Source organism: Palaemon carinicauda, chromosome 33, assembly GCF_036898095.1.
Source record: "Palaemon carinicauda isolate YSFRI2023 chromosome 33, ASM3689809v2, whole genome shotgun sequence".
Classification (NCBI taxonomy): domain Eukaryota; kingdom Metazoa; phylum Arthropoda; class Malacostraca; order Decapoda; family Palaemonidae; genus Palaemon; species Palaemon carinicauda.
In genome coordinates, this window is record NC_090757.1 from 8,886,699 (window position 1) to 8,894,289 (window position 7,591).

The window sequence follows — 7,591 nt, forward strand, 5'->3', positions numbered from 1 at the left end:
GTCAGTCTTAAGCATCTCATGAAAAATCTCCAAAGGCCCACGTACTTTGTGTCCAAATACCAGTTCGAAAGGAGCTACCCCAGTTGAAGAATTTGGGTGATTTCGTAGAGCAAAGAGAGCAAAGGGAAGACCTTTATCCCATTCCTCCCCTTGTTCATAACAATATTTTTTCAAAATAGATTTAAGGGTCTGATGGAACCTTTCCACCAGGCCCTGACTCTCTGGATGATATGGTACACTGGTCTTGTGCCGAATGGCCAGTTCTGCACATTTACCTTTAAATACCTTGCTAGTAAAATTTGTACCGCAGTCAGTTTGAATAGTACGAGGGAGACCATACCTGGAAAAGAATTCAATTAGTTTGTCAAATACAACCTTAGAGGTTATCCTTCTCATGGGGAAGGCCTCAGGGAATCGAGATGCTCTATCCATAATTGTCAAGAGATGGGTAAACCCAGACTTAGTTTTAGGCAAAGGCCCAACCACATCAATAACTAATTCCACAAAAGGCTCACCTATCGCAGGAATTGGATTTAAGGGAGCTTTAGGAATAATTTGGTTGGGTTTCCCCATCACTTGACAAACCTCACATTCATTAATAAATTGTTTCACAGATGATTTTAATCCTGGCCACCAAAAACATTCTGCCAACTTTCGAAAAGTTTTACATACACCGAAGTGGCCAGAAAAAGAATCATCATGTGCAAGACTCAAGACAGACCTACGGAATTGAGATGGGACAACAATTTGTTCAATACGAGACGTCTTGCTCAGATTATCAGTTAAAGGACGACTAATCCGGTATAGTAAACCATTGATCACACAAAACCTGGGTTTAGTCAAATCTGCAGTGTCACCCAAATCAAAATTAAATTCCTTTTTCTGAGCTTCAATAAATGAAGACCTGTCCCAATCAGGTCTCAAAACATTGCTAACCACACTATTACCACTACTATCTACAGACCCGGGCCTCTCTATGTCTACTTCTAAACTACTTAAGATTAAATCTTCGTCATTATCAATTAAATTTGCAGCCTTTACTGCTGCCCGGGTTGTTACTGCAACAGGACAGGCGTGCACAGACAATATGGGGAACAACTCTTGTCCTTTAGTATTTAACATATCGTTACCCAAAATGCCGTCAATTCCAGGAATAGGGAGACACTCAACAACTGCTAATTCTGTCACTTTATCATAACCAGGGAAAGACAATCTGACCTCCACTAACGGAGCCGAAACAACGGTGTTCGGGAACCCTCCCAGAACAACAAAATTTCCTGTATAATCAACTAAATTTTTCAAAGATTCTTTCAAAACCAGAGACCGAGCTGACCCTGTGTCCCTCAAAAATTTCACACCAACAGTTTTAGAAGTAGATATTAATTTACCAGGCCAAATATATTTATCATAAAGTAGTCATGACTCCTTTCTGCTAGAAGACTGACTACTGCTACTACCACCATTACTAGTGTTAGCTACTGGACGGTTTTCAACTACGGGATCGCTGATAACAGGTTTACCAGTAGATATTAGTGACACAGGATTATTATTATTCCTTTGGAGGTACCTTCTTCTGGCATAACACTGTGCCTGATAATGTCCCTGCTTATTACACCAAAAACAAGTCCCCCTACCTCTATTATTCATATTACCTGGGCCAGAACCAAACCTATTATCTTCAGAAAAGACACGAGTGTCCTGTCCACTCAAGTCATTTCCCTGGTTACTATCGGGCTTATGATTTTTATCTGGTGGGTTACCCTGCCCACGAGTATTCACAAAAGAGCCTGACCTCTGAAAATTAACTGGCCTAGCAGATTGGAAATTCACATCTTTATTCCCGAAACTACCAGACCCAGTTCGATGGGTCAATACAAACTCGTCAGCAATTTGGGCGGCATTACTTAAATTAAAAGCTTTTACCTCTTCTAGATAAATTTTCAATTCCTTACTACATGACCTTTTGAATTCTTCTAGAAGCATGAGTTCTCTCAAAGCGGAGAAAGAGACCACCTGGCGGCTTTTTAACCAATGATCAAATTGTTCCTCCTTAAGCCTAGCAAATTCCACATAAGTAAGGGAGGCCTGCTTCGTAAAATTTCTGAACTTAAGGCGGTAGGCCTCAGGAACCAAATCATATGCCTTGAGGACTAGAGCTTTAACCTTATGGTAATCACGGGCAATACCTTCTTCCAAGGCATTATACACTCTAATTGCCTTGCCCACCAACCTACATTGAATTAGTACAGTCCACATTTCTGGGGGCCAAGACAACCGAGTGGCAACACGTTCAAAAGCCTTGAAAAATTCTGGAACATTCAACTCTTCAAATACTGGCACCAATTTCAAGGCCGCACCTACATTAAACTTATCCTGTGAGTTGCCCCGAGGTGTACTAAAATGATTAGAGGTGCCCTGCAGCCTAGCAATTTCTAAATTGATATTGGCCATCTCCAATTCATGCCGCCTCGCCCTATCATTCTCTTCAAATTCCAGTTTCATCAATTCTATCCGTTTACATATTAAATCAAATTCACCGTCCTCCTTGGACTCCACCAAAGGACAAACAGGAACCTGAGGATCTTTTGGCGCAGGGTTTACCACAGAATTGAATGGATTAGTGGAAACATTTAGTTTCAGAGGCAAGTTAGCCTGACCTTCATAAATAGTTCCTGTCCGGGGAGGATCCTCAAACAGAGTTAGACCTCCATTAACACTTATTCTGTCATCATCATTAATCATACTACCCTCACGCTCAGAGTCACTACTACCTGAAACTTCATACTCCCTAACCAAATGTTCAGCCTCAGCCAGACCTTGAGCAACTTTACTTTTAACAGCTACCAACAATTGATTTTTCGTATCCGCTGCCCTCAACGGAATACCCAACCACCGGGCACAGCTTACTAAACAAGTCTTATTTAGTACTGGCAGATGCTTAATACAATCACCTGACCCTAAAAACTCTGCGGGGTCAAACACAAAACCCTCCATTGCACCAAAATTAGCAGGGGAGAAAGGTAATACTTTACAACTAAAGAAAATATTGTCAAATTAACAAAGTGCTGTTCCACAGACCAAAACACTGAGTACACCTGAGAACAATCCTGTCACGGTCGCCAATTGTTATAACCCTTAGGATTATTATAAGAGTTCTTATTATAATTGTTGTCAGTAATAAATGTAACTCAGTGCTAAAGGTCAGCGGAAACAAACACTCAAGAAAACTTAACAATATTTAATACTTAACAATAACAAAATTTAGATCAACCTTGTTAAAACTACAAATAACATTATTTAATAACAAGGAAGGACAAATAACGGTCCTTTGAATCACACTGGATTCCCTAAAACTAAGAAGCTAAGTCCTAACAAAGACAAGAGAAATATCAATTATAAACTTGGATCCAACAATTTGGCTGGCCAGAACAAAAAATTACCCTAATACTAATTACAAGAAAGAAGGAAGACGGAGTAAATAAAACAAGAAAAACCATCATAAATCCTACCTATCAACACAAAATTAATGTACACAAAACCTTGTCTATAATAGACAAACTGGAAGATATTATGTAGTCACGTCTTAAATATGACAATATATAAAAGATCAAATGATGCAAAGGATGTAAATAGTTCTCCTCACTTCAGTGGATGAATCAGAGGAGACACAAAACTAGGGCCGTCATTCACTTGTCATAACAGCTATCAGGGCAGGTCCTGAACGCCAGGGCATAACCATAAAGGGCAAGCAATCCCAAACGAAAATCAGACACTCTATGTCTTACCTGGCGTCAGCCTCCCTACTGGCCACCTCACGAGCTTGCAAGCTCCCAAAACCACAGCAGCTGATTGGAGACGTAAGTGCACCAATTCCCTGGGAAGTCCTCCTCGTCAGGGAAAGGCAGAACTGGCTCGAGTCGCAGGTGACAAGAGCACCTGCAGACAACAGATCAATGTAAGGATCAAAAGCGTAATCCAAAGAATCGTCCAAATAAGTTGCCAAACAATCGTCATCCAGAGTCCAAATCACTATGCTGCTCAAGGTATATTATCAGGGGAGTGCTCAAGCCCGAACTGACCTTTGTCCAAGCACCAACGTCCAGACATCAAGTCGCGTTCATAAACACTCGTATGTAAAAAAAAAACTATCGTTAAAACGATAGTTCGATAATATAAACAACCGGGGAGGAGGCGCCTAACCACACTGAGAATTGTTAAATTAAGCACTTTACACTTAAACACTTAAATTTCAAAGATAACATAAACAAATTCTCATACAAAACAAAGGCTATTCTGCCACAAAATGATTCTTAAAAACTAGTAATTAAACCTAGAAAAACAAGGCTGATCTAGACTTTCTAATACTCTGCATTATGTAAGGCATGCCTGGGATACCCGGAACCACTCCTTGGGTGGGAGTGTTTCCCCGACCCCGCCCTCAATTGGAGACAGGCAGGCATGAAAAAAGCATCAAAACGGAACACCAGTCCAACCAGACGGTGAAATAAGAAAACGATTCCCCAACATCCACAACAGGAATACCCAAATTCCCAAGTTTTAATCACTACCTGCCAACTCACAACAAGGGACATCAAAAACTCAGGGGCATCTCAACGCCCAAGTACAGAAAGTCTCTCTCTCTCTCTCTCATTTTCTCTCTCTCTCTCTCTCTCTCTTTCTCTCCCCCGCTTTTCCCAAATGCACCCTGATGACGACATCTTCATCGGGGTTATGTTTTCAAACTCATCATGCCCCAATCGTTCGAATTCCAATTCTGGCAAACTGTGGACACATCGCTCGTATCACAACCGAAAACAACCTTTTTGACAGAAGTTTCACATCAGATACACTTCACACACACAGTCCGACCCTGATACTCTCATCTTGTGTTGTCTTATCTCTTGCTCGTACTCAAACTCGGCCGAACTCGAACTCTGGCAAACAAACAACAATCATTCTAGGACACTTATTCATCCAAGCTGATCTACATCACGCAAGCAAAGGCTCCTGCATTACTAACACATCACGTCATCATCTCCTACTTCGCTCTTTATAGCCTTAAGCCATGTAGGCCTGGGTTCTTCCAATTCTTCTTGTGCCTTGTGGAGCCCAATTAAACGTTTGGTGAACTAATCTCTCTAGTGGAGTGCAACCGCACATCACAGAGAAGTAATTCAAAATCAAAATTTCCTAGTGCCATTACGAATAAGTAAAATCTTTCCGATGAGATCTACGTTAAATATCAAACAACAAAAAACACAAAGTGGTAAACGTAAATTTACGTTAAAACTGGAAGCCATAGAATTTCGTTAAGTCAAAACTGTTCACAAAATACGTCAAAATTAATTCAGAACATAACAAATTCTTCATACCCTGTCAATGAGGTCAATGAAAAAAATATCCTTAACCAATTTCAAAAAAAAAGAAAAAACTCAAAGAAAAACTTTCCTACTTCCTTAAGACACTTAAGGGACAATCATTCTATCTGTCTTACTCACAACGACAGTAACAACGAGCAACCAAAACTCATATAAACTCCAATATGCATGCCTACTCAAAGAAACGCATTCAGCATGAGCCTAATCCTCCTAAGTATACGTAGTAACAGTTGACTCTCTACTAACCAAGACAAGAACATTGTAACTGAATTCCATTCATCAGCTAGAAAAACATTTCTCTCTCAAAGAACTATCTCACCAAGCTCTGACACCATCAGAAAGAAAGAAAAAAACTTCTCACTTAGTAATCCCCACCTTTTTTTTCTCTTATTCTGGGAACTTATAGGTGCCGCTCCTGATCGTGCAAATCTCAAACCTCTCTCTGAGCATCCCATACACTTACACGCAAGTATGCAAACGCAAACATTCACACACAGGGACTCACATGGGTCGAACTCTACCGACTCAAACTTCCCAATAATCATCAAATCCTTTTGCAAAGGATAGCACTCACAAGGATCATAGGAAATAACTCATCTTTCTGATATTGATTAGCGAGTAAAGAACTTATAACTAAAAACACCAGAAAAAAAAACTCAAAACACATAGCATGCAGAAAATACCGTAACTGAAAAAGCAAACTAAGCTCAAAATCCTAAAATCATGTCCTGAACTTATACATAAAACAGGTACCATGGCATAAACAAACTCGATAAACCGAAAAAGAAAACAAAACAGAAACTACAGGTATATAGCAATGTGTCTCCTGTGCTCTCTATTACAAGTCACTGATACTTACATAATTCTGAAGGCTAATTAACTAGCCTCTTATTGGTCTTTAAACGTACACAAAGCCGTTAAAATACTTGTAAGGACAGTGAGACAAGCGTCACCAAGATCAGCTGATACTTTATTCGAATGTGCACGGAAGTATATTACAAGGTGCGGACGGAAAGGTAGGATGACGTTGGCGCCAAATCAGATTGAAGTGCCCGCCAAAATATATGTGTTTTCTTACACTTACAAATATATGAATTATGGGTTAACAGAAACATGTTATGAAACGATACATATATCAACATGTAGCTCTGGTAGAGCGGAATATATATACATAGGAAACCACAGTGTGGCGAAGAGAGAATTTAAATAAATAAGTAGTTTGTCGATTTTCTGGACGACGAAGGGATCAGTGTCCTTACAAGTACTCCCAACCCCCCCCCCCCCCCCCCCCCAAGACATCGGGCGGCGTAGAGGGCTGATGATCAATCTTCGTATCTTTTCGGGCGTCGGAGGGTTCCTCTTGTTTTTGAACGGAGGGGCGCGCTGGCGGTCGGTGTAAGGATCTCTTCCTCTTGTCGTCGTTTGATGATTTTTCTTTCGCTGGGCGGCTTGTTTTGAGGCGGAACTCTGGGTCTGCCAGGTCCAGCGGAGGCGGTGTCGCTTCCTTCGAGAAACGCTGGTTTCACGCGGTCTATTGAGACCCAGTCCTCTTGGCCATGGATGTCGAGAAGGAAGGCTTTCGTTGTCTTTTTGATTACCCGGTAGGGACCTCGATAAGGTCTAGTCAGTGGTTGTTGATGAGCATCGACACGGACGAAAACGTACCTGCAGTCATCCAGGCTTTTCGGCTTGAAGTGCTTGGTTCTGTCCTGGTAAGTTTTGAAACACGGCCTGAACTTCCTGGCGATGTCCCTTAGGTGATCCAGCTGCGTGTCGTCGGTTGATGAGGGAAAGAATTCGCCAGGAACTGCGAGCGCTTCCCCGTAAACCTTTTCGGCGGGCGAAGGTTCGCCGTCTGCGCGAGGGGCGGTGCGAAGGCCGAGGAGTACCCAAGGAAGTCGTGATTTCCAGTCCCCGTCGGTGCAGCTCGCCATCAGGGACGCCTTGAGGGCGCGGTGAGTTCTTTCGACCATGCCGTTTGCCGCGGGGTTGTATGCCGTGGTGCTGTGGAGCGTCGTCCCCATCAGGTTCGCCAAAGCGAGCCATATTTCTGAGAGGAAAGCGGGGCCTCTGTCAGTCGTGATGTCGTCAGGAACGCCAAACCTGCTCACCCAGCTTGACAGGAGGACTTCGGCACATGCTTGAGTCGTAGCTTCGGTCATCGGCGATGCCTCCAACCACCTCGTGGAGCGATCAATGATCGTAAGTAGGTA